General features: G+C 50.0%; 2 long non-coding RNA genes across 2 annotated transcripts in view; one reads left to right on the top strand and one right to left on the bottom strand.

Moving 5' to 3' along the window:
• The window catches only part of LOC310835916, a 14621-nt gene extending 7754 nt beyond the window's left edge, over positions 1-6867 (top strand). Inside the window, exon 2 of the long non-coding RNA XR_014559793.1 lies at positions 6448-6867. This is a non-coding gene — a long non-coding RNA (uncharacterized lncRNA). The remainder of the gene's footprint in view (positions 1-6447) is intronic.
• Positions 6868-10610: 3743 nt separating this feature from the next.
• The window catches only part of LOC310835898, a 150950-nt gene continuing 138108 nt past the window's right edge, over positions 10611-23452 (bottom strand). The window contains exon 3 of the long non-coding RNA XR_014559776.1: positions 10611-11213. This is a non-coding gene — a long non-coding RNA (uncharacterized lncRNA). The remainder of the gene's footprint in view (positions 11214-23452) is intronic.

Below are 23452 nucleotides of genomic sequence, written 5' to 3'. Positions count from 1 at the left end.
GGGTGTGGGGGACTCCCTGGTCCTGAATGGGGCCACTGTGCCCCCGAAGGACCAGGTGTGCACAGCCTGGGAGTCATTTTGGACTCACAGCTGTCTATGGAGGTGCAGGTCAATTCTGTGTCCAGGGCAGCTCCATCTGGTATGCAGGATGAGACCCTCCCTGCCCGCAGACTGTCTCGCCAGAGTGGTGCATGCTCTAGTTATCTCCCGCTTGGACTCAAGCAATGCGCTCTACGTGGGGCTGCCTTTGAAGGTGACCCGGAAACTGCAACTAATCCAGAATGCGGCAGCTAGACTGGTGACTGGGAGCGGCCGCCGAGACCACATAACACCAGTCCTGAAAGACCTACATTGGCTCCCAGTACGTTTCCGAGCACAATTCAAAGTGTTGGTGTTGACCTTTAAAACCCTAAACGGCCCAGTATCCCTGAAGGAGCGTCTCCACCCCCATCGTTCTGCCTGGACTCTGAGGTCCAACACTGCTATTAAGATGAATGTATTGCCAAAAATGTTGTTTTTGTTTCAAACACTACAGATTGTGGACAAAACGGAGTGCTTCCGGAAGTGGCAGAGAGATATCTCTAAATTTGTCTGGCAGGGCAAAAAGCCCAGAATCAAGTATAAGATATTAACTGATGCGAAAGAAAGAGGGGGCTTTGCCCTGTCGGACTTAAAGTTGTAATATGAAGCCGCAGCTTTCTGCTGGCTAAAAGACTGGCTACTTCTCGAAGACACTGATGTATTGGACCTGGAAGGTTTTAATAATGCTTTTGGTTGGCATGCATACTTATGGTATGATAAGGTTAAGAGCAATAAGGCCTTTAAGAACCATATTGTCAGGAAAGCAGTGTTTAATGTCTGGATAAAATACAAAGACTTATTGGAAAACAAAACTCCAAGGTGGCTTTCACCTCTGGAAGCTAAGGCCCGAAAAAGACCCAATATGGAGGCCAAATGGCCAAAATATTGGGAAATATTAGAAAAAGACGGAGACAATTGGAAATTGCAGAGTTTGGAGAAAATGAAGGATCAAGTGCGAGACTGGTTACATTATGCTCAGATTAAAGAAGTCTTTAAAAACGACAAAAAGCTAGGGTTCCAGGTGGAGAAATCGAAGTTGGAAACAGAACTGTTAGAACCAAAGACTAAGGTACTTTCAAGAATGTATAACTTGCTGTTAAAATGGAACACACAAGATGAAATGGTTAAATCAGCTATGATAAAGTGGGCACAGGACATTGGGTATAATATTATGTTTGAGGATTGGGAAAGGTTGTGGACCACCGGGTTGAACTTCACTGCATGTAATGCTTTGAAGGAAAATGTAATGAAAATGATATATAGATGGTACATGACCCCAGTTAAACTTGCTAAGATATACCATTTGTCTGATAATAAATGTTGGAAATGTAAAGAAAATGAAGGAACATTCTTTCACCTCTGGTGGACTTGCCCTAGGGTGAAGGCCTTCTGGGAAATGATATATAATGAGCTGAAAAAGGTATTTAAGTATACCTTCACTAAGAAACCAGAGGCCTTCCTTTTGGGCATTGTCGGACAGAAGGTGCTAAAGAGGGACCGAACATTTTTCATGTACGCAACAACGGCAGCAAGGATACTTATCGCTAAGAATTGGAAAACTCAAGATCTACCCACGCTGGAAGAATGGCAGATGCAACTGATGGACTATATGGAACTAGCTGAGATGACTGGCAGAATCAGAGACCTGGGAGAGGAGAGGGTCGAAGAAGATTGGAAAAAATTCAAGACTTATTTAAAAAAACATTGGAATTTGGTTGAATGTTAAGAAAGGATGCTAGATCATAAATAATTGTGCACCACTAAATTAGATAACTAAAAGGATAAAAAAGTTTGAGGAAAACTTATAAACTTATTGGAGAACTAACAGATTATATTTAAATGAACCTGACACAAGACTGTAAACAAGATGATAAATTGCGGGCAAGAATTGACAACGATGCAAATGGGAGCGGGAGGTGTGAGGGAGTCCAAAGATGTTAAGAAAGTATGTTATGATGTATGTTATTCTGTTTCTTTATTTTTGCATTTTTATTCAAAAATCTTAATAAAATATTTATAAAAAAAAAAAACCGCTGAGGGCCTTCTGGCTGTTCCCTCATTGTGAGAAGCAAAGCTACAGGGAACCAGGCAGAGGGCCTTCTCGGTGGTGGCGCCGCCCCCCTGTGGAACGCCCTCCCACCAGATGTCAAAGAGATAAACAACTACCTGACATTCAGAAGACATCTGAAGGCAGCCCTATTCAGGGAAGTTTTTAATTTGTGACATCTTAGTGTATTTTTGGTCATTGTGGAAGCTGCCAAAGTGGCTGGGGAAACCCAGCCAGATGGGCGGGGTATAAATAATATATTATTATTATTATTATCCATCAAAGGATATATTATAATCTACACTACGCCCGCGCTGTCAGAGGGGAAGCCTCTTCTAAAAGGGTAACGCCAGTGAACACATTTGGGGAGAATCGCTGGCACCTCCAGGTAGGTCCAGGGCAAGAGACCCCCATCTGAAATCTTAGAGAGCCACTGACAGCCAGGGTAAACCAGCGGTCAGCAACCTAAGGCCCATGGGCCGGAAGCAGCCCTCGGAGATCACTTGACCGGCCCACTAGCCACCCCCCACCTGAGCCGCCTGCTCATGCACTGTGCCAAATAGGCGCAGCACAGTGCAGTGCAGGGACAGGGACTCGCGTCCGCGGCACAGAAATCACATGTACGCAGACACCGAAAATTGCAGGCACGCACGTGATCCGGCCTCGGCAAGATAAACCTTGCTGACCCCTGGGGAACCAGGTGGACCAATGTTCTGACTCAGGAGAAGGCAATTTCCTATGCCCTGTTAAACCAGCCCTATGTTTACAATCAAGAACCTCAGATATGCAGATGATACAACATTGATGGCAGAAAGTGAGGAGGAATTAAAGAACTTTTCCCCAGTACAGTGGTACCTCGGGTTACATACGCTTCAGGTTACATATGCTTCAGGTTACAGACTCCGCTAATCCAGAAATAGTGCTTCAGGTTAAGAACTTTGCTTCAGGATGAGAACAGAAATCGTGCTCCGGCGGCATGGTAAGCGGCAGGAGGCCCCATTAGCTAAAGTGGTGCTTCAGGTTAAGAACAGTTTCAGGTTAAGAACGGACCTCCAGAACGAATTAAGTACTTAACCTGAGGTACCACCGTAGTGATGTATGGAAGTGAGAGCTGGACCATCAAGAAGGCTGATCACCAAAGAATGGATGCTTTTGAATTGTGGTGCTGGAGGAGACTCTTGAGAGTCCCATGGACTGCAAGAAGATCAAACCTCTCCATTCGGAAGGAAATCAGCCCTGAGTGCTCATGGGAAGGACAGATCCTGAAGCTGAGGCTCCAAGACTTTGGCCACCTCATGAGAAGAGAAGACTCCCTGGAAAAGACCCTCATGTTGGGAAAGATGGAGGGCGCAAGGAGAAGGGGACGACAGAGGACGAGATGGTGGGACAGTGTTCTTGAAGCTACCAGGATGAGTTTGACCAAACTGCGGGAGGCAGTGGAAGACAGGAGGGCCTGGCGTGCTCTGGTCCAGGGGGTCACAAAGAGGCGGACACGACTAAACAACAACAACAAATGTTTACAATCATGAGGACTAGCGTCTTGTTTAATTTTTAACAAAAGGAGCACGGCTCGGGGACAGAGCATTTTGCTTTGCATGCGGAAGGTTCCCCAGGTCTCTAGATAGAACTAGGAAGGTCTCTCTCTCGCTCTCCCCTCCTTCCATAACTGCAGCCTTCAGTGTAGCCATTATTGGTCTTGATGGAGCAACGATCTGACCTGTGATAACGCAGATTACTGTGTTTGCATTGCTTGGGGAAGTTGTGCGTGTGACCTAGTTCTCTACGTTACCAAGGTATCACCTGCTGCTTCTTAATTCAAGACGAGCTTATGGGGGAAGATTAAACCCAGATGAAACAAGCCAGGACCTCAGGGAGGAAAAATAATCACCGAGACGACAAGAAGAGGAGAAGCAGCAGAATTGAGCAGCGGTTGTTGTCGTTGTTGAGTCGTTTAGTCGTTTCCGCCTCTTCGTGACCCCCTGGACCAGAGCACGCCAGGCCCTCCTGTCTTCCACTGCCTCCCACAGTTTGGTCAAACTCATGCTGGTCGCTTCGAGAACACTGTCCCACCATCTCGTCCTCTGTCGTCCCCTTCTCCTTGCGCCCTCCATCTTTCCCAACATCAGGGTCTTTTCCAGGGAGTCTTCTCTTCTCATGAGGTGGCCAAAGTCTTGGAGCCTCAGCTTCAGGATCTGTCCTTCCAGTGAGCACTCAGGGCTGATTTCCTTCCGAATGGAGAGGTTGGATCTTCTTGCAGTCCATGGGACTCTCCAGAGTCTCCTCCAGCACCAGAATTCAAAAGCATCCATTCTTCGGCCATCAGCCTTCTTGAGGGTCCAGTTCTCACTTCTGTACATCACTACTGAGCAGACGTTGCCTCTTTTCAAATATGGGCCTTTAAAGAGCTGGGCAGCAGGCAGAAATCCAACAGGGCACCCATCCCCCATATTAAAATGCATCTATATATAAGGAGCTGGGGAAGAGCTTTGAATTGCTGCCTGCTTTCTGTTTCCTTGCAAGGCCCCCAGCTTGGCTTTTTAATATTTTCCAGACACTTTGTACGGAGAAGAGGCTCCCAGACCCTTTGCAGAATCGGGGAGGAGGTCCCTGTGCCCCCCCCCCCAGCAAAGTGGCTTGCAATTTATAATGCAGACGTAGGAGAAGATAAATGAGGTGGTTGAGGGGAGGAGAGGGGAGGCAGCGATTTCAGGTAAGTGGCACTTAGGAGACTACGCAGTATATTGTGCGTGGGAACAGGGGAATGCGCCAATGGTTGCACGGGAAAAGCTGGCTTTTGAAGAAGTAATGAAAGGACGGGGACGTGGTGCAGGCGGTTCTGGTTGTCTGGGGCAGCGAGGGAGAAGGGCCTGGAGTCAGGGAAAGTGAGGGAGAAGGTCCCGGGGTCAGTGAGGGAGAAGGTCCTGGGTTTAGAGGCAGTGAGGGAGAGAGAGAAAGAGATGATAGATGATAGATAGATAGATAGATAGATAGATAGATAGATAGATAGATAGATGATAGATATAGATAGATGATAGATAGATAGATGATAGATAGATAGATGATAGATAGATAGATAGATGATAGATAGATAGATAGATAGATAGATAGATAGATAGATAGATAGATAGATATAGATAGATAGATAAGATAGATAGATGATAGATAGATAGATGATAGATAGATATAGATGATAGATAGATAGATAGATAGATGATAGATAGATAGATGATAGATAGATAGATAGATGATAGATAGATGATAGACAGATAGATAGATAGATGATAGATAGAAATGATAGACAGACAGAGATAGATAGATGATAGATAGATAGATGATAGATGATGATAGATGATGATAGATAGATATAGATAGATAGATAGATAGATAGATAGATAGATAGATAGATGATAGATTAGATAGATAGATAGATAGATAGATAGATGATAGATATAAATAGATGATAGATAGATGATAGATAGATAGATGATAGATAGATGATAGATAGATTGATATAGATAGATGATAGATAGATAGATAGATAGATAGATGATAGATAGATATAGATGATAGATTAGATAGATAGGTAGATGATAGATAGATAGATAGATAGATAGATAGATAGATAGATAGATGATAGATAGATAGATGATAGATAGATATAGATGATAGATTAGATAGATAGGTAGATGATAGATAGATAGATAGATAGATAGATAGATAGATAGATAGATAGATGTCTCTTGTGGCCCTTTCCAACTCTACAGTTTCTTCCTTCCTTCCTTCCTTCCTTCCTTCCTTCCTTCCTTCCTTCCTTCCTTCTCTTCCAAGAAGTTCACGTCCACGGTTCTCCCCATTTAATCCTCACAACAACTCTGCGATATGGGTCAGGCTGGGGGGGGGGGCACGAATATAGCAACACAGCCGCCTGGTGAAACTTCATGGCCGAGTGGGAGGATTCGAACCCTTGTTTCGACCAGGTCGGGGCACCCTAACTGCTGCGTCGCCCATTGACTCCCTGCGCCCGTGGGGTCGTTTTTAACCAACGCATCAAACCGACAAACACCTTTAAAGCCTGAACAATTTCCGCCGATAGCCGGCTTTTAGCAAGATGAGTCAGCCTTGGGAGGCCTCAGCCTAATGGCTCCAGGATGCTAAAAGTCTGCCTTTTTGTGTTGCCACGGCAACTCCTCCGCTGGCTGCATCCTTGCAAGGCTGAGGAAGTCCAGTTAACAAAAAAAGCCCTTCCGGAAACCATTGCATGGGGTGTGGGCCAATGACATACATATTTTTATTTTATTTTTTGGCCTTTGGTTCAGCAGGTTGCCAGGTTTTACGCAAAATGGAAAACGAGCGAGGACTACAGGAAAAATGTCGCTTTAGCTGACAAAAGATGCGGGGCTTGCAGACTTAAACATACAGAATAAGAGAACGAGAAGGACATACGTTTACAGGAGATTGGAAAACGTTTACTGAAGTATATGGGGAAATATTGTGTACACATGAAAAAGCTGGCAGCGTTAAGATTAATTCGACAGCGCAAATGAGTTTGGATGGGTGCGATGATGGTTTAGTTTTTGTAAAATATTCAGATATTTAGTGGTACGCAAAATAAACTATGGAAAAAGGAGAAGGGAAGCCATTGATATTTTAAGGGTGTTAAAATGAGTATTTTAAGGATGTTAAAATGAGGATTTCAAATTGTAAAAGCGAAAATTTAATAAAAAAACTATTTAAAACAACAGGTTGCCAGGTTTTGTTCTGTTAAGAAATCTGCAAAACCTTTCTGCTCTGAAAGCGAGTGATGGGGCGAAGGAACCATCCTGCATTTTCCTGCACCCCCCCTTTTAAAATTGAGTCTTCGTCGTGAATCAGAAGGTCCTGATACGCCTTCCTGCTTTCTTTCTCTGGAAAGTTTCTAAATTTCGTTTTGTAACAGATGCGAAAACGGAGAGAGATAGAGAACTGGCTCTGTTGGCAGCCACCAGTATAACCTCGGAGTCCCTGCGGTCGATTCCCCCAAAGTTAAGCCATTTCAACCCTACACACAGGTAAAGGGTAAAGGGACCCCTGACCATTAGGTCCAGTCGTGGCCGACTCTGGGGTTGCGGCGCTCATCTCGCTTTACTGGCCGAGGGAGCCGGCGTACAGCTTCCGGGTCATGTGGCCAGCAGGACTAAGCCGCTTCTGGCGAACCAGAGCAGCGCACGGAAACGCCGTTTACCTTCTCGCCGGAGTGGTCCCTATTGATCTACTTGCACTTTGAGGTACTTTCAAACTGCTAGGTTGGCAGGAGCAGGGACCGAGCAACGGGAGCTCACCCCGTTGTGGGGATTCGAACCACCGACCTTCTGATCGTCAAGTCCTAAGCTCTGTGGTTTAGACCACAGCGCCACCCGCATCCAACCCTACAACCCTACCTTTCTCCCCTCTCTTCTCTCCTGGTATCCCTTGCAGCTCACAAGGACGGACTTATTGGGGTGTTTGTAAGGCGGTGTTATCAGAAAATTACTGCTCCCTTTCCCTTATGGGGTATCTAAGAGCCAGTACAGAGTCCTTAAGTAGGTTCTCTATCGGTGGAAGAAAATAACAGAGGCCAAGCAGAGAGAATATTGAGAAGCAAAGCAGCTAGTAAGCCTGCTCTTTATTAAACTGTTGGAAAAGGGTCCCCCACTCACCCCACGCAGGGACAGAGGAGAGGTGTGCAAGCTCTTATATAGGCTTTTGAAATTGCCCACTCTGTAGCTCAAGACCACCCCCAAAACATCATACATACATCACAGAAGGAGGCGATCTACAACAGAAATTGGAGTGTGTTGCTTCTCTCCTGTCTGCCAGGATTATTGTTGTTATTTGTTGTTGAGTCGTTTAGTGGTGTCCGCCTCTTCGTGACCCCCTGGACCTGAGCACGCCAGGTCCTCCTGTCTTCCACTGCCTCCCCCAGTTTGGTCAAACTCATGCTGGTAGCTTCGAGAACACTGTCCCACCATCTCGTCCTCTGTCGTCCCCTTCTCCTTGCGCCCTCCATCTTTCCCAACATCAGGGTCTTTTCCAGGGAGTCTTCTCTTCTCATGAGGTGGCCAAAGTCTTGGAGCCTCAGCTTCAGGATCTGTCCTTCCAGTGAGCACTCAGGGCTGATTTCCTTCCGAATGGAGAGGTTGGATCATCTTGCAGTCCATGGGACTCTCAAGAGTTTCCTCCAGCACCAGAATTCAAAAGCATCCATTATTTGGCGATCAGCCTTCTTGATGGTCCAGCTCTCACTTCCATACATCACTACTGGGAAAACCAGAGCTTTAACTATACGCACCTTTGTTGGCAAGGTGATGTCTCTGCTTTTTAGGATGCTGTCTAGGTTTGTCATTGCTTTTCTCCCAAGAAGCAGCCGTCTTTTAATTTCATGACTGCTGTCACCATCTGCAGTGAATAGCTCAAGACCACCCCCAAAACACCACGCATTCATCACAGAAAGAGGTGGTCTGCAGCAGAAATTTGAGTGTGTTGCTTCTCTCCTGTCTGCCAGGATACCTGATAACAATGCCTTATCTGATTGCATTTTCTGGGAAGTCTGGCCTGGCCATTCCCTGGAGATGGTAAATACTTAGTTCCTAAATCTCTTAGGCATATTGATAACTTTGCTGAGCTTAACAGATACTTCCCAGGCTGTGTTTGCAAAGGGAGGTGTAAGCCCCTACAGTCCAAAGACAACTGGAAAGTTTTCCCCATTTCCTTCATCCTTGCAGAGAAACATTTGAGGTCAATTTGGGAGAGTCAAAACGGCTTCAAGATTGCTCTCCCGGACTACAGTGGTACCTTGGGTTACATACGCTTCAGGTTACAGACTCTGCTAACCCAGAAATAGTGCTTCAGGTTAAGAACTTTGCTTCAGGTTGAGAACAGAAATCGGGCTCCGGCGGTGCGGCAGCAGCGGGAGGCCCCATTAGCTAAAGTGGTGCTTCAGGTTAAGAACTGTTTCAAGTTAAGAACGGACCTCCGGAACGAATTAAGTACTTAACCCGAAATACCACTGTATTTCAGACACAGGGGTACTTATACTTGTGTGTTTGCCTTGTACATTTAGGAACATTTATTTTATATATACATATATAAGACCTTAGAATTCCCATAACAGCGGTGTCCCTCTGGGCATTTATTAAACGAGATTAAACTGAACCCCCAGGAATGGAAATGGAAAAAAGGAAGGAAATTTAAAGGCTAGTGAAAGGCGCCACCTGGTGGGCAGAATCTGTATTGCACGTTTGGCTACTGGCTGCATTTTGCTAGCTCCACGTGATGCTTTGGGGGGGGGTTAACATTATTATTATTATTATTATTATTATTATTATTATTATTATTAATCCGAACAATGTGTCTATTGAATCATAACATCGGAAGAGCCCCAAAGCTGGACCAGGCCATGAGGGACCCAGCTAGTCCAGCACCAATGGAGCCTAGGATTAAAGATAGGCTGGCCTGGGAGCTGGAGGTTCCATAAGAACCTGATAAGAGCTTCCTGGATCAAGCCAGCAGCCCATCCAGTCCAGCGCCCTGTTCTCACGGGGCCAAGCAGAGGCCCAGTTTGAAAACCGCTAGCAGGACCCACACACCAGAAAAATCTCCTTTTTCTACAGTTCCCAGCAATTGGGATTCATAATCGCCCCTGAATGCAGAGCCTTGCATTGCCTAACGCCCACCCTGTGCTCCTGTTACCTGTCCGATTCCTGCGGTTACGTGCATGTCCAAATCAAGCTGGGGAGAGACATCGGCGCTTTTATAATTATTATTTGAGTATGCGGGTGGTGCTGTGGGTTAAACCACGGAGCCTAAGGCTTGCCAGTCAGAAGGTTGGCGGTTCGAATCCCCGCGATGGGGTGAGCTCCCGTTGCTCGGACCCTGCTCCTGCCCACCTAGCAGTTCGAAAGCACGCCAGCGCAAGTGGATTAATAGGTACCACTCCGGCGGGAAGGTAAACGGCGTTTCCGTGCGCTGCTCTGGTTCGCCAGAAGCGGCTTAGTCCTGCTGGCCACATGACCCGGAAGCTGTACGCCGGCTCCCTCGGCCAGTAAAGTGAGATGAGCGCCGCAACCCCAGAGTCGGCCACGACTGGACCTAACGGTCAGGGGTCCCTTTACCTTTACCTTTATGTGTTTGATATTGTTATAATTTTGCATTTCTAAAATCATTTTTTTTTTAATGAATGAATTCTCAGAGTTCAAGGGCTCCTCTCGGACTGGCAAAAGCAGTTTAGGAGGCTGCGAGGCAGGGTCAGCGAGGGGCAATGTCCGGGGGGGGGGGGAGTTTCCAAGGACCAGAGAGAATGGCCCATTCTACTTTTCGAATGGCATACAAAAGATGAGGAAATTAAGGAAGTAATGACAAAATAGGGAATAGGCATTGGGCATGATATTCAGTTTGATACATGGTCAAGGTTATGGAATGTTGGCATGAAATTTACTGCATGTATGGCATTGAAAGAAAATATATAGTGGTACCTTGGGTTAAGTACTTAATTTGTTCCTGAGGTCTGTTCTTAACCTGAAACTGTTCTTAACCTGAAGCACCACTTTAGCTAATGGGGCCTCCTGCTGCCACTGCGCCGCCAGAGCACGATTTCTGTTCTCATCCTGAAGCAAAGTTCTTAACCTGAAGCACTATTTCTGGGTTAGCGGAGTCTGTAACCTGAAGCGTATGTAACCTGAGGTACCACTGTAATGAAAATGATGTGTACGTGGTATTTGACTCCTACCAAACCATCTACCAAGTGGGAGATAACCAGAGCCTGCGCCACTCTGGCCAGACAGTCTGTGGGCAGGGAGGGTCTCATCCTGCGTCCCAGATGGAGCTGGCGGACAGCTGCCCTGGACACAGAATTGACCTGCGCCTCCATGGACAGCTGTGAGTCCAAAATGACTCCCAGGCTGCGGACCTGGTCCTTCAGGGGCACTGTGACCCCATTCAGGACCAGGGAGTCCCCCACACCCGCCCGCCCCCTGTCCCCCAAAAACAGTCCTTCTGTCTTGTCAGGATTCAACCTCGATCTGTCAGCTGCCATCCATCCTCCAACTGCCTCCAGACACTCACACAGGACCTTCACTGGTTCTGATTTGAAGGGAGGTAAAGGGTAGGGAAGCGGGTGGCGCTCTAGGTTAAACCACAGAGCCTAGGACTTGCCGATCAGAAGGTCGGCGGTTCGAATCCCCGCAATGGGGTGAGCTCCCGTTGCTCGGTCCCTGCTCCTGCCAACCTAGCAGTTCGAAAGCACGTCAAAGTGCAAGTAGATAAAGAGGTACCACTCTGGCGGGAAGGTAAACGGCGTTTCTGTGCACTGCTCTGGTTCGCCAGAAGCGGCTTAGTCCTGCTGGCCACATGACCCGGAAGCTGTACGCCGGCTCCCTCGGCCCGTAAAGCGAGATGAGCGCCGCAACCCCAGAGTCGCCACGACTGGACCTAATGGTCAGGGGTCCCTTTACCTTTACCTAAAGAGGAAGAAAGGATGGAAGGGAGGGAGGGAGCAGAGCAGAGAGAAGAGGCCTCTCTCTTGCATCGCCTGCAGGGGGCGCCCTTGCCATGCTTGCCTGTCTTTCACACACCCTTGCAATGTGTGCAGGTTCTTTGTGTGCGGTCCTGGGAGAGGTTTGCCAGAGCGCCAGCCCTGCGGTGCCACCCACAGCTTCTCCTCTGGGCGGCTCGCACCAGGCAGGGTGGCGGCAGATTGGGAGGGTGAAAACCCTAGCAAACCCGAGCTGCAGGCCTCGGGGCGGCCGGGTTTGCGCCTGCAAAGCCTGGAGGGGAGACGAAGGCAGTTCCTGGGAACTTAGCCACGCAAGGAGAGGCAGTCGGATCAGGCCAATGGCCTGTTGAGCATGGCACCCTGTTCTCACAGTGGCCAGCAAGCAGGATTCGAATGCAGGAGCAGTCTCCCCTTCTGCGCTTTGCAGCAAGTGGTCTAGTTGGCTATGAGGCCTTGATAGTCCTCTTCTCCTCCGTGAATTTCTCTAGTCTGCTTTTTGTTGTTGTTGTTTAGTCGTGTCCGCCTCTTGGTGACCCCCTGGACCAGAGCACGCCAGGCCCTCCTGTCTTCCACTGCCGCCCGCAGTTTGGTCAAACTCATGCTGGTCGCTTCGAGAACACTGTCCCACCATCTCGTCCTCTGTCGTCCCCTTCTCCTTGCGCCCTCCATCTTTCCCAACATCAGGGTCTTTTCCAGGGAGTCTTCTCTTCTCATGAATTGGCCAAAGTCTTGGAGCCTCAGCTTCAGGATCTGTCCTTCCAGTGAGCACTCAGGGCTGATTTCCTTCAGAATGGAGAGGTTTGATCTTCTTGCAGTCCATGGGACTCTCAAGAGTCTCCTCCAGCACCAGAATTCAAAAGCCTCCATTCTTCGGCGATCAGCCTTCTTTATGGTCCAGCTCTCACTTCCATACATCACTACTGGGAAAACCATGGCTTGAACTATACGGACCTTTGTTGGCAAGGTGATGTCTCTGCTTTTTAAGATGCTGTCTAGGTTTGTCATCGCTTTTCTCTCAAGAAGCAAGCATCTTTTAATTTCGTGGCTGCTATCAACATCTGCAGTGATCATGGAGCCCAAGAAAGTGAAATCTCTCAGTGCCTCCATTTCTTCCCCTTCTATTTGCCAGCAGGTGATGGGATCAGTGGCCATGATCTTCATTTATTTGATGTTGAGCTTCAGACCCTATTTTGCGCTCTCCTCTTTCACCCTCATTAAAAGGTTCTTTAATTCCTCCTCACTTTCTGACATCAAGCTACCCAAGTTTGCTTCCCCCTGTGGCAGGGAGTTCCGCAGTTTAACTTTGCACCGCGCGGAGAAGGCCTGTATCTTTTGCCCGCCGCGAATCTTCCACGGTGACCGAAAGACTTCCTATGCCCGTGGGAGCGCATACACTCCGACTTTTTTTGGAGGAAAACAGGGGCGTTCTATTCCGCATCAGAAAACCTCCTTTAATCTCTCCCGCAAACATAGACGTCGTTTGCACACCTCGAGCGAATGACAACCTCTCCAGCGCACCTACCTTGCAGGATCGTTGTCGAGAAAAGAGCACTCACTCGTGGTTCCCGGGGGGAAAAGGGACGAGAAACATGCCAAAGGGTTCTGCCCTGGGCCGGTTGTGGTTTGACGTTTTGATAAAGGATTTAGATGAAATATTTGAGGGTAAAGGTAAAGGGACCCCTGACCATTAGGTCCAGTCGCGGATGACTCTGGGGTTGCGGCGCTCATCTCGCTTTACTGGCCGAGGGAGCCGGCGTACAGCTTCCGGGTCATGTGGCCAGCAGGACTAAGCTGCTTCTGGCGAACCAGAGCAGCGCACGGAAACGCCGTTTACCTTCCTGCTGGAGCGGTACCTATTTATCTACTTGCACTTTGACGTGGTTTCGAACTGCTAGGTTGGCAGGAGCAGGGACTGAGCAATGGGAGCTCACACCATCGCAGGGATTCGAACCGCCGACCTTCTGATCGGCAAGTCCTAGGCTCTGTGGTTTAACCCACAGCGCCACCCGCGTCCCTTTTCCCTATTGGGTGGTGTGCAAATTTCTACCTGAACAAAAGCACTTCTAAACAGAATCCCTGATAAGAATATCTTTGCTGCTGGGAGTCCTAGTCCCAAACGCCCATATTGCCAGCTCAGGCTCAGGGCTTGGCGGTCGCCTGCTCTCAAAGATCCTCCTGCTAGATCTTCCGTGTTCCCTTTCCGGAAGTGCAGATCTACAACCCAAGCCATGGAGGTCACCCCAGAAGGGGTCCCACAGGTGTTGAGCCTGGAGGGCGGGACCGGTTGCGACAGCATGGGAGGCGTTCCGGAAGAGTGGGAGGGCGATGGGCGTTAAAAGGATTTCTAAAATTGGCCAGACGAACGGAGCGTCGTTTCCCAGCCGGAGGGAGAGAACTTTGGCAGGTCGAGGCAGGTTTTTCTGCAGGAATTGCAAGCAAAGCAACCCTTCTGTCTGGGATCCCACCTGGGAGATCTGAAACGTGCATTCGATCTGGAAGCCCAGAATATACCTAAACCTCTGCCAGAGGTTTTCCCCTGCCTTGCGATTCTGAAATGTTGTTGTTGTCGTTGTTTAGTCGTGTCCGCCTCTTTGTGACCCCCTGGACCAGAGCACGCCAGGCACTCCTGTCTTCCACTGCCTCCCGCAGTTTGGTCAAACTCATGCTGGTCTCTTCCAGAACACTGTCCCACCATCTCGTCCTCTGTCGTCCCCTTCTCCTTGTGCCCTCCATCTTTCCCAACATCAGGTTCTTTTCCAGGGAGTCTTCTCTTCTCCTGAGGTGGCCAAAGTCTTGGAGCCTCAGCTTCAGGATCTGTCCTTCCAGTGAGCACTCAGGGCTGATTTCCTTCCGAATGGAGAGGTTTGATCTTCTTGCAGTCCATGGGACTCTCAAGAGTCTCCTCCAGCACCAGAATTCAAAAGCATCCATTCTTCGGCGATCAGCCTTCTTTATGGTCCAGCTCTCAGTGGCCCAACTTGGCCTTCCAGCTGTTTTGGGACTACAAATCCCATCATCCTTAGCTAACAAGACCAGTGGTCAGGGATGATGGGAAATGTAGTCCAAAAGCAGCTGGAGGGCCGCAGGTTGGCCACCATTGCTGTAGCAGATAGCTTGACGGAGACACCATAATCCAATATTTAGAATGGTTTGGCCACCAAACCATCTTAAATATCTTCGCAGAAGTTTACGGAAAGCTTGGCCTATCGCTCAACATCCAAAAAACCAAAATACAAACTAACCCCTCTGCACCGTCACAAATCCAGCTCAATGGTGTAACGTTGGAAAATGTCGATCACTTCTCCTACCTGGGCAGTTATCTTTCCACAAGGCCCGACATTGATGCCGAAATCCAGCACCGCCTGAGCTCTGCGAGTGCAGCTTTCTCCCGATTGAAGTGCAGAGTGTTTGAGGACTGGGACATTCGCAGGGAAACCAAAATTCTTGTTTACAAAGCTATCGTACTACCAAATTTACTGTATCCTTGTGAAATGTGGACCACATAAACGCCATATCCAACTCCTTGAAAGATTCAATCAACGGTGTCTCTGAAAAATTTTACACATCACTTGGGAAGACAGGTGAACTAATGCCAGTGTACTGGAAGAAGCAAAGATCACCTGTGTGGAAGCGATGATTCTTCAACATCAACTTCATTGGACTAGTCATGTTGTGTGGGTGCCTGATTATCATCTTCCAAAGCAACTACTCTGTTCCCAACTTACAAATGGAAAGCGTACTGCTGATGGTCAAGAAAAGAGGTTTAAAGAATCTCTTAAGGCAAGTCTTTAAAAATGTAGTATAAACACCAACAATTCTGGGCTGCAGCCAATGCAATTCTGGGCTGCATCAATAGGAGTATTGCATCTAGATCAAGGGAAGTAATAGTGCCACTGTATTCTGCTCTGGTCAGACCTCACCTGGAGTACTGTGTCCAGTTCTGGGCCCCACAGTTCAAGAAGGACACTGACAAACTGGAACGTGTCCAGAGGAGGGCAACCAAAATGGTCAAAGGCCTGGAAACGATGCCTTATGAGGAACGGCTAAGGGAGCTGGGCAAGTTTAGCCTGGAGAAGAGGAGGTTAAGGGGTGATATGATAGCCATGTTCAAATATATAAAAGGATGTCACATAGAGGAGGGAGAAAGGTTGTTTTCTGCTGCTCCAGAGAAGCGGACACGGAGCAATGGATCCCAACTACAAGAAAGAAGATTCCACCTCAACATTAGGAAGAACTTCCTGACAGTAAGAGCTGTTTGACAGTGGAATTTGCTGCCAAGGAGTGTGGTGGAGTCTCCTTCTTTGGAGGTCTTTAAGCAGAGGCTTGACAACCATATGTCAGGAGTGCTCTGATGGTGTTTCCTGCTTGGCAGGGGGTTGGACTCGATGGCCCTTGTGGTCTCTTCCAACTCTATGATTCTATGAATTGGGAAACACTGGCCTGCAAGCGCTCCTATTGGAGAACAGCCTTTACCAAAGGTGTCCTGGGCTTTGAAGACGCTCCAACTCAGGACGCAAGGGAGAAACGTGCTAAGAGGAAGAAACGCTTGGCACACCCACACTGGGATCAACACGGAAATGGACTGGGAGCCAATGTAGGTCTTTCAGGACTGGTGTTATGTGGTCTCGGTGGCCTTTCCCAGTCCCCAGTCTAGCTGCTGCATTCTGGATTAGTTGTAGTTTCCGGGTCACCTTCAAAGGCAGCCCCACGTAGAGCGCATGGCAGTAGTCCAAGCGACAGATAACTAGAGCATACACCACTCTGGCGAGACAGTCCGCGGGCAGGGAGGGTCTCATCCTGCGTCCCAGATGGAGCTGCCCTGGACGCAGAATTGACCTGCGCCTCTATGGACAGCTGTGGGTCCAAAATGACTCCCAGGCTGCGCACCTGGTCCTTCAGGGTCACAGCTAAACCTGAGCCACTCCCTTTGTGAGGCCTAAGGATGCTCTGCCTGAAAGCCTTCGTCTCTCGCCCGGCGCAGTGCTTGACCCTGACGGGAAACGCATTATCCAGACTTTGGGTGTGGCGTCGAAAGAGGGAAGGAAGTGGGAAGCTTTTAATCAGCAGAATTTGAAAAAGAAAAACCCTGTGTCTCTTCCCTTGAGGGTTGAGGACCCTTCGAGCAGCATTGGTTGACTCATTGCCCATGAGCCCAAGTTGGCGCAATGCAAACTATGCGGGCGCACATCTCAGGGCAGGACGGTCGGAGTTTGGGAAATGACTGCATGCCACGATGATGTACCGTTCTGCAAACCGCATGTGCAAATCCCGACTCTCCCCTCCTGTGGGTTCCAGAAACTGGTACTCAGCATAGCTGTCAACTTACAGATTTGAAAATAAGGGACCAGCAGCCCCGAAAATAAGGGATTTTCCCAGCACAGGTATGTTCAACTTCTGAGCCCCTCCGAGCCAAAGGCAGAAAGCCCAGCCAGCAGCCAAACGAAGCCTCAAGCGGTGGTTCCCACAGCACAGCAACCCGGCAAAGGGGATGCAGCAAGGGAAACCACCGTCACCTCTCTGCTGGGAAGCGCTGAGCAAAGGCGAGTCCCCAGGCAACACGGCCGATTTGATCGGCACAAGACATGCAAGCTCCACCCCCCAGTAGTTCTCAGACTCCTTATTGGGTGAGCAACACAGCCAAGCAACACAGTTGGAGCCTCCCTCCTCCCTGGCCGGCAGGGAGGGAGGGAGAGGAGCTGCTTCCTTTGAAACCTGGGAAATTTAAGGGACATCATCAATAAGGGACAGCAGCGGGACACAGCGCTGGGATAAGCGCTGTTCCAGGCACTCCAGTCTTCCTGTCCCCCTGCAGTCTGGTCAAACTCATGCTGGTAGTTTCGAGAACACTGTCCAACCAACTTTGTAACCAGAGGTTCAACTGACTAGAATCTGAATCACATGCACCACAAGGCCTATGCAGCCTCAACTTAAGATGGCTCCCCGGCCTGGCTTTGCACTGCAAAGTTTGCAGCAGCACGTGCAACAAAATGGCGTCCAGCATTCAAAACCCCCCTCAGCTTGCATTAACTAGCCACACACAAGGCATGCAAGCTCCACCCCCCAGTCGTTCTTAGACTTCTTATTGGGTGAGCAACACAGCCAAGCAACACAGTTGGAGCCTCCCTCCTCCCTGGCCGGCAGGGAGGGAGGGAGGGAGAGGAGCTGCTTCCTTTGAAATTTAAGGGACATCCATCAATAAGGGACAGCAGCGGGACATGGCGCTGGAATAAGGGACTGTCCCTTCAAATAAGGGACACTTATTTGACAGCTATGGTATTCAGATGCATTTATGGCTTCCGAAGTTGGGAGCAGAGCAATTGCAGGTAGCAAACATCCATCGCCTCTTGCACGAATTTGTCCAATTGCCTTTTGAAGCAAGGCAGTGGCAGGGAGTTCCGCAGTCTAACCTCTTAGCTCGTGAAGAATGTCCCAAATTTGTCCAGCCTCGGTGCTCGCTGCATGCCCGTGAGTTCGGGGAGGAAAACCACCCTGCTGCAAATACTGGGATCGTGACCATTTTGCACATATTGCAAATATCATGCAAATTCTAACTTCCAAATGGGGCCTAACGGGAAAGCGAAGTTTCCCTCCTTTTCAAAATGATGACTTTGAGGTGTTGCGGCACCAAAAGTCGTGTGTTGCTTCCCCTTTCGGTGAGGTTTTCGGCACAGGGCGCTGAGTCAGGGTTCGTCCCCGACGCAGACTCAGCACCCATGTCCCTTCTCTGCAGAAATGTCTTGCTTCGTTGCCCCAGAGTGGCCGGGCCTTGCAAGATGGACAGTGGGAGAATCTCCTGCACCAGGAGAAAAGTTAAACAGCCTACAGAACCTGGGAGTGAAGGAAGACCTTGGTCCTCATCTCCTGGGAAGGTCGGGAAGGAAATTGGCTGGGTGGCGCTGTGGGTTAAACCACAGAGCCTAGGACTTGCCGATCAGAAGGTCGGCGGTTCGAATCCCCACGATGCAGCAAGAACAGCAATTTCCTCGGTCGCACTGCAAAACCCCAAGCCATACGATAATGCAATGGCTTTGAGCATGTGCAGAGTTCTGGCCCTAAATAATATCCCAAGCAGTATTACAAGAGGGAGGGAGGAAAACGTCTCCCTTGGCGGAACAGGCGCAGGAGCTGCAGTGATGGGGGAGAGTTGGCCACCTTTAAAGGGACGCAGGCTTCGGACGCAGGCATCTGTCTTGGCTGGCCATCTGTCATGAACACTTCAGCTGAGATTTCTAGCAGCGGGTTGGACTAGATGACCGCAGGGGTCCCAATTCTCCAATCCAAGTATTCTATCCCCCTACCCGTGTCCTGGGACGTGGGTGGCGCTGTGGGTTAAACCACAGAGCCTAGGACTTGCCGATCAGAAGGTCGGCGGTTCAAATCCCTGTGACGGGGTGAGCTCCCGTTCCTCAGTCCCTGCTCCTGCTCACCTAGCAATTCGAAAGCACGTCAAAGTGCAAGTAGATAAATAGGTACCACTCTGGCGGGAAGGTAAACGGCGTTTCCGTGCGCTGCTCTGGTTCGCCAGAAGCGGCTTAGTCCTGCTGGCCACATGACCCGGAAGCTGTACGCCGGCTCCCTCGGCCAGTAAAGCGAGATGAGCGCCGCAACCCCAGAGTCGGCCACGACTGGACCTAACGGTCAGGGGTCCCTTTACCTTTTTACCCGTGTCCTACAGGCATTGCAGACATTCCTTCGCTGTGCTTAAAGAGGCTTTTGGTGGCCAGGCATTCAAAAAACAGGGGGGAAAAACCTGAATCCATCTGGTGGGCGAGCTCTGCCACCCCCAGGCGGCTGGCAGCCGGCCCCAGCTGCCCCACAGGCCAAACCCCAAAGAGAGGGTGGTGGCTTTAATTGCAGAGGAAACTGGGCGGAGAGGATTTCTGCCGAAAACGCAAAAACGCCCTCCTCTGGCTCCCCCGCCAATCCTGAGGTTTTCAGGAATTCAGAATTGAGACGGATTTTTTCATTCCTCGGGGCTTCAGACACACCCCACCTCCTTCCAAACAAGACAGAAGTTCTGTTTTGGGGGGACAGGGGGCGGGCAGGTGGGGGGGACTCCCTGGTCCTGAATGGGGTCACTGTGCCTCTGAAGGACCAGGTGCGCAGCCTGGGGGTCATTTTGGACTCACCGCTGTCCATGGAGGTGCAGGTCAGTTCTGCGTCCAGGGCAGCTCCATCTGGGACGCAGGATGAGACCCTCTCTGACCGCAGACTGTCTGGCCAGAGTGGTGCATGCTCTAGTTATCTCCCGCTTGGACTTCTGCCATGCGCTCTCCATGGGGCTGCCTTTGAAGGTGACCCGGAAACTACAATTAATCCAGAATCCGGCAGCTAGATTGGTGACTGGGAGCGGCCGCCGGGACCATATAACACTGGTCCTGAAAGACCTCCATTGGCTCCCAGGACGTTTCCGAGCACAATTCAAAGTGTTGGTGCTGACCTTGAAAGCCCTAAATGGCCCAGTATCCCTGGAGGAGCGTCTCCACCCCCATCGTCCAGCCCAGACACCTGGGTCCATCTCTTCTGGTGGTTCCCTCCCTGCGAGAAGCGAGGTTACAGGAAACCGGGCAGAGGGCCTTCTCGGTGGTGGCGCCCGCCCTGTGGAACACCCTCCCATCAGATGTCAAGATATCTGACTTTTAGAAGACATCTGAATGGCAGCGGGCTCCCCTCCTTCAGAGACTTTTGAACAGCGCTTGTGTGGGGGGTGTCCATCTGCATCGCGGGGGGTTGGAGTCGATGACCTTCGGGGTTCCCCTTCCAGGTCCACGATTCTGTGACAACTAGGGTCGGGAATGAGTGAGCCGCCCGGCTGCCATCTCGACCTCTGTGCATGTGCAGAGCGCCAGGGCTGGGCTGGCTTTTATTTTGCCTTGTCCCGGCTTGCCCCAAAATATTATTTCTCTTTTTTCTCCCATGTCTTTTGCGTAGGTGTGACTCACAGGCCCACAGCCCTGGTGACTCAACGGTGGAAATGGCCTTAAGCCACGTGGAGCCACAGACCTCGGCTGACCCCGCTGGGAAGAAGAAACTCATGCCGCCCCCTCTGCAGGGACTGTTTATTTCTTGGCAAGCCTGGCCCTGTTTCTCCCCAACAACCAAAAATAAAAAAATAATCACATCAAAGGAGCGTCCGCTGAGCACGTGCAGAGATGGTGTCCTCTGAGCATGTGCAGAGTGCCCACGCAAAGCCAACAGGATTAACTCCTCTAGGTTCCAGGGGAATGATTAAAAAGGGATTTAACAACTTGCGGGGGGGGGGATAGGAATAAGACCCACATATCCAGAGAATAAGTGTCGTTCTGCTTCAGGGGGGAGCGCAAAGAGATGAGAACTCTGCACGGCCTTAGAGGTCCGTTTGCTCAGGGCAAATTCAGCCCAGGATGATTTGGCTATTGAGTCCAGTCCCTGTCTCAGAAGCGTTTTTCTATGCCCCGGTAATTCCAAAGGGAGAGTTGAGGCTCTTGCGATGTTCTCACGTTCTCTGAGCATGGCTAGAGTGCCTTCCTTTCTGACCCATGCTCTAGCCAACTGAGCAGGGCTCTCCTAGAATCGCAGGTCATCTATTCCCACCCCCTGCAAGGCAGGAACCTCAATTAAATCTCCTTAGACTGGACGTTCTGTCTGCATGCGTGGGAGTCCGGGACCATCCCTGGCAGTGCCTCTGAGCATAAGCAGAAAGCCCTTTGCCTAACAAGTCCCGACGCAACAGCGGCTGAGCATTCCTCTGTTTCCAAGGCAAGGTTTATAATTTCGGCTCCAGGGCACTGTAAGGATAAAGAGCGCCTCTGACCATATGCAGAGTCCACAGTTTCCTATGCATCTGCCACGATTATGGATGTCTTTGCGAATGGTTTTGTGGTGGGGCGGCAGAGACGGCTGGCTCCCACCCCACACCCTCTCCTCCAGGTGCCCCCAATCCCCAAACTTCTAGGCAGGATTGAACAGAGGCAGGATCCGGGCCCTAAGCACTCTGCGTATGCTCAGGGGTACTCTTTCCTTTTGCATCATTATCACCGTTACCGGGACTCGGCTGCAAATGTAACATTTTAAGTGCATTATATAAATGGGATAGTAGATGGTGGTGGTGAGCTAATGGCAAAGAAAGCTGCAACCATGAGATTTAGAGTCTCTTGCCCATCCCAGTTCAGCCTGAGACTTTCAGGGTTGTGGGTTCCGATCTCACATTGAGCCACAGATTCCCGCATTGCAGGGGGTCGGACTAGATGACCCACGGGTGTACCTTTCGCCCTCTACAATTCTGCGGTGCTGGAACACATCGCTGCCTCCGACTGCAGGGTCAGAGCCTAGCCCATGGCAGCCAGTAGCCATCGCTAGCCCCCGTCTCATTTAGTGGTGCAAATTCCTGTGGGCTGGAGTTCCGCAGGTTAACAGCGACGCGCTATCTTAAGAAGCGCTTCCTTTCCTCTATCGGATATGCAGCTCCGTCGGAGGTGCACGGGTTTCGGCGTTGAAAGAGACCCTGCCTGCCGCCTGCAGGGCCCGAGAGCAAATGCGCACGGCTCCATGTGCACAAACACATGCTGTCTCTCCCCAGCGTCATCGGTGCGGCTTGCGTGCGGCCTTCTCTGTGATGCAAAGCTTCGAGGCGGCGGGGGGGGGGGAGGGAAGGGGATGTGCTGGGGGCTCCCGTTTCTCAACAGGCGAGGGGAAGGGCTTTGCTGGGAATTTCAGCGGCCTCCCTCGCCTCTGCGCATGGCGCATGCTGACTCATGCGGCCCAGCGGCGCCACCTCTCTCTCCCTTCCTCCGCTCTGCTCGCTTGCCAAGTCTGAGAGGCCTCTTGTCATCCGCCCAAGATCGCCTCCCTCCCTTGCTCGAGCCTGCATGTGCAGATCAAACGAGGCCGGCCATGGGAGGCTATAGCAGGAACCCCCAAATTTAGGATCCTCTCTCTCTCTCTCTCTCCAAAGTTCTGCTGCTGCTGCTGCTGGATTTTGGCAGCGAAGCCCCTGCATGTTGCCCGCAAACAGAGCGATTGAAGCATCGAAGAATGGGGTTCATGCTTTGCATTCACTAGTGTTGCAGGGAATTTTTATAGGTTGCGGGGGTTGCCCCCCCCCAGCAGATATCACGCACATGCAACCCACTGAGACATGCAGAGAAGACATTTGGTCAGTTTGATCAAAAATGGTTTCAGGTCAGTCTTCCTGTGTTGATCTATGTACCTGCTTGGTTGGTACATTTATGAACATTTAATATATATCTAAGACCTTAAGAGCTGGACCATAAAGAAGGCTGATAACCGAAGAATGGATGCTTTTGAATTTTGGTGCTGGAGGAGACTCTTGAAAGTCCCATGGACTGCAAGAAGATCAAACCTCTCCATTCGGAAGGAAATCAGCCCCGAGTGCTCCCTGGAAGGACAGATCCTGAAGCTGAGGCTCCAAGACTTTGGCCACCTCATGAGAAGAGAAGACTCCCTGGAAAAGACCCTGATGTTGGGAAAGATGGAGGGCACAAGGAGAAGGGGATGACAGAGGACGAGATGGTGGGACAGTGTTCTCGAAGCTACAAACATGAGTCTGACCAAACTGTGGGAGGCAGTGGAAGACAGGAGGGCCAGGCGTGCTCTGGTCCAGGGGGTCACGAAGAGGCGGACACGACTAAACGACTCAACAACAACAACAAGACCTTAAAATTCTTCTCACATCTCCAAACCCTTGCCAGAGTTGTTGTTGTTGTTTTGCAGTGTTTTGCAGTGAAAACCCTGTGTTTTGCATGCCCCACAAACTGAGGATTTGATACAGCAAACACGGGGTTCATACTTAACATTAACTATGAACCTCCAAATTT

This window comes from Podarcis gaigeae (assembly GCF_964106915.1).
Source record: "Podarcis gaigeae genome assembly, chromosome: 18".
In the NCBI taxonomy this organism is placed as follows: Eukaryota; Metazoa; Chordata; class Lepidosauria; order Squamata; family Lacertidae; genus Podarcis; species Podarcis gaigeae.
The sequence above is the reverse complement of the archived record's forward strand: the minus strand, read 5'-3'. Positions and strand labels throughout refer to the sequence as shown.